The 4,261-nt window shown below is 43.2% G+C and overlaps 1 non-coding gene across 1 annotated transcript; it reads left to right on the forward strand.

The window, feature by feature from the left end:
* Nucleotides 1–3,128: 3,128 nt before the first annotated feature.
* Nucleotides 3,129–3,234, forward strand: LOC118480736. Its single transcript, XR_004863713.1, has one exon. It is a non-coding gene; the product is annotated as a small nucleolar RNA R71 (small nucleolar RNA).
* Nucleotides 3,235–4,261: the final 1,027 nt, after the last annotated feature.

A 4,261-nucleotide genomic window follows, 5' to 3' on the forward strand; every position in this document is an offset into this window, starting at 1 on the left:
TCACCCAATTCCTTGGGTTTAGTAAGCCCAAACATTACAACTAACTATTACAAAGCTAAAGCCGCTAACTGTTTATCGTTTAACTAATTACAAGATATCCAAAGACCAAATCTAAGCTGTTGTCACAAACATGCACCAACAGTGATAACACTAAAACCCTTAATGAAACGTCTATAAAAACCCGCGTGTCCCAAGAATGACCTTACACCCTTAACATTTTTAGGAGGTGGCAAAGATGATATTACCCGTATCTTTGCCTTATCCACCTCCATCCCCCTTTCAGAAATCACATGGCCCAACACAATGCCCTCTTGCACCATGAAATGACTTTTCTCCCAACTTAACACTAAATTTTTCTCAACGCACCTTTTTAAAACCTTTTGTAATTCGTTGAGACAAGCATCAAAAGTAGTGCCAAAAATGGAGAAGTCATCCATAAATACTTCGAGCGACTCTCCAACCATGTCCGAGAAAATACTCATCATACATCGTTGGAAAGTTGCCGGAGCATTACACAAGCCAAATGGCATTCGCCGAAAGGCAAAGGTGCCATATGGGCAAGTGAAAGTGGTCTTGTGTTGGTCATCCGGGTGTATGGCGATTTGATTGTAACCCGAATACCCATCTAAAAAGCAATAATATTTTTGACCCGACAATTTTTCAATAATTTGGTCAATGAAAGGTAGCGGGAAATGGTCCTTAGAAGTAGCGACATTCAATTTTCGGTAGTCAATACACATACGCCACCCGGTAACCGGTCGGGTGGCAATTTGTTCACCACTTTCATCCTTGACTACTTGAATGCCGGCCTTCTTAGGCACAACTTGGGTGGGACTCACCCAAGCACTATCCGAAATCGGATAGATGATTCCCGCATCCAACCATTTAATTACCTCCTTTTTAACTACCTCCCGTAGGTTCGGGTTCAACCGTCTTTGAGCTTCTCGTGTCGGTTTGACCTCTTCGGTTGTAATGATCTTGTGCATGACAATTGATGGACTAATTCCCTTGAGATCGGCAATTGTCCATCCGATAGCTCCCTTGTTTTCCTTCAAGACTTCCAATAATGCTTGCTCTTGGGCCAACTCCAAATTAGAGGCAATAATGACCGGTAAAGTGTCATTATCCCCTAAAAACACATACTTCAAATGGCTCGGCAAGTCCTTGAGCTCCAACTTTGGCGGTTCCTCTAGTGATGGTTTAGTACCCGAATCGATCTCCACCGGTAGACCCTCAAATTGATGGGTCCATGGTGGTCTACCTTCTTTCAACGCCATAGCATCTTGTGCTTCCTCTTCAACCCGGAGTGCATAAGCATGTACCTGTTCAGAAAAGTCACACAGGCAAATATCCAAACCATCCTCCTCATACTCATGCGGGTTGCATCCATCTACTATATCTGCCATGAAACACTCATCCACACCGTTAGCATTAGAATTGTTAGTAAAAACATTCAAACGCATTTTTCTATTTCCAAAAGCCATATCAACTATACCAAATCTACAATCAATAATAGCATGTGCGGTGCTTAAAAACGGCCGACCCAAAATTATATTTTGTTGTTGCTTAGGGTCCGCCGAGTAATCCAAGACTAGAAAGTCCACCGGGTAATAAAACTCATCAATTTTCACAATTACATTGTGAACCATACCCCGAGGCAACTTATGAGACAAATCGGCCAAAACAACCGTTGTCTCCACCCTTGCTAACGGACCAAAGTCATATTGGTCATATAAGCCCCCCGGTAAAATGCTAACTCCGGCTCCAAGATCTAGCAACGCCTTAGCCATTTGAAAATTACCAACTTGTACATTAATCAATGGCGTGCCCGGATCTTGGAGCTTAGGAGGAAGCTCCCCATTTAACATCGCACTCACTTGCCCGGTTAAATCCACCCGCTTAGGCACTTTCTTCTTGTTTTGCCTTTTTTGTGTACATAATTCTTATAAGAATTTTGCATAAGCGGGGACTTGTCTTATTGCATCGAGGAGTGGGAGATTTATTTTTACTTGTTTAAACATGTCCCACATCTCCTCTTTTTGAGGACCTCTCGACACAATGAAATTTTTCTTTCCCGGGTCAAGTAAGGCCGATGGAAACGGGACTTGACTCGGTTCACCCTCAACTTTTTCATTCTTTTCATTTTCACCCAAACCCGGTTTTTAACAATTGTTTCTTTTGGTTTAACCGGTGAAATTTCATCATCACTTTCAATTCCCGTGACATCCTCAACTACCCCCTCAACCAATTCGGGTGACAAATTGGCTTTAAATTCTTTCCCACTTCTTAATACATTAACATGATTAATATTAACATTACCTCGTGACGAACCATGTGAAGGGTTTACTTTAGTATCGCTTGGAAGTTGACCCTTACCTTTCTTCAATTCCGCCACATCGGTTGCTAATCGACCCATTTGGGTCGTTAGTGATTGGATGCTTTTATCACGAACCTCATCCTTTTGCATTCGCACTTCGTCAAGTTGATTCCGTTTTTGCATCTCCAATTGCATGCTCTTTAGCATCTCCATCACCTCGTTTCCACCCGAAGACCCCCCTTGTTCTTGACCCGTTTGGTATTGCTTTTGATAACCTTTGTTATTTCCGCCTCGGTATCCACCTTGGTTATTGTAAGATTGGCGTGAACCAAAGTTACCTTGGCTACCTTGAAAATTCGGGTTTGCTTGGTTTGAAGGTTCCCATATCTAAAATTCGGGTGGTTCCTCAACCCGAGGTGGTAGGTATTAGAGTTCATGTTGTTGTAGTTCCTACCACCTCCTCCTTGACCTTGACCTTGACCTTGACCTTGAACCGCATGGACTTCCTCGTATTGCCCGTCCAACATCCCTTGGCAATTTTCAGCTGCATGACCTATTTCATTACATAAAGCACAAACATCATATATTTGGTTAGTGGTTTGAACATTACCATCATCTATGGCGTGCACTTGCGGTCGCTCTTCTTGAAGCTTGAGCTTTCCTTTTTGATGTAGTTGCCATGCTTTCCAAGAACTCCCAATCATCGTTCTCATAGTTTGTTCCAAAAGTCCCACCGGTGATAGACATCAAATCACGTGCATCTTCGGCACTCAACCCTTCGTGGAAGACATTCATCAACTCCCACAATTCAATTCCATGGTGAGGGCAATTTTTAATCATCATATTGAAGCGCTCGAACGCCTCATGAAACATCTCACCATGTTGTTGTTGAAAGCTTCTCAACCCCTTCCTTGCATCATTGGTCTTTTGGGCGGTGTAAAACTCATCCAAGAAAGTTTGTTGCATCTCTCCCCATGTATATATGGATGCCGAAGGTAATGTGTAAAACCACTTCTTCGCCTTATCTTCCAAGGAAAATTGGAACAAAACCAATTTAATATCGTCAGCCGAAAACCCTTGACTCCCAAGAGTGTTGCAAATCGAGTCATAAGCCTCTAAATGAAAATAAGGCTCCTCCGTTGCCAACCCCTTGTACTTTGGTAAACTTTGCAAAGAGTTGGTTCTTACTTCAAATGTTCGCCCTTGATCATTATGAGGAATGACTACCGGTGAAGGGTTTTGCGTGATTACCGGCCGAAAATGTGCTTCAATGCCCCTCACATTTTCTCTAAGGTGTCTCCTTGGTACACCACACCTGCCTCTTGGAATAATAGGACCATTTGGCCTTGGTACTTGCCCTTGTGGTGCGATTGGTTGTTGAAACTGTTGTTGTCGCATCGGTGGGCGTTGAGGTGGTCTTTGAAATTGTTGTTGTACATGTTGTGGCCGGACTTGTTGCAATGGAATAGGTTGTTGCATTGGTGGCCCTTGTGGTCTTGGCCGAATGTGTTGTGGTATAAGTTGTTGTTGTGGCATTCCACCAACACTTGCCATCCCTTGGGATTGACTTTGAATGTATCCAAAATCTCCTTGATCACCATAACCTCCATAAAAATACCCATCCTCTTCATAACCCTCAAAATCTTCAAATCCTTCATCATAACCATCTCCTTGAATTCCCGAAGTTTGCCAAATGGGATGGTCGAATACTGAAAACCCGATTGTTGTTGTTGTGGTCTAAAAGATGAAGTAGTATGCACAATAGTTGAATTGGGTGCAATTGTGAAGGTGGATGATGATTGACCCGTAGTTGGGGGAAAGAAGTGGGATAATGGTGGGATTGTGGTGGATGGGTGGTAGGTGATGGCGGGTTCAGCTTGAGTGGTGATTGGTTGGGTGACATTGGATGGTGTGAATTCGGCGGTGGTATTAGGTAATGTGGTG

The sequence above is a fragment of the Helianthus annuus genome, chromosome 7 (genome assembly GCF_002127325.2).
Source record: "Helianthus annuus cultivar XRQ/B chromosome 7, HanXRQr2.0-SUNRISE, whole genome shotgun sequence".
NCBI classification, from domain to species: domain Eukaryota; kingdom Viridiplantae; phylum Streptophyta; class Magnoliopsida; order Asterales; family Asteraceae; genus Helianthus; species Helianthus annuus.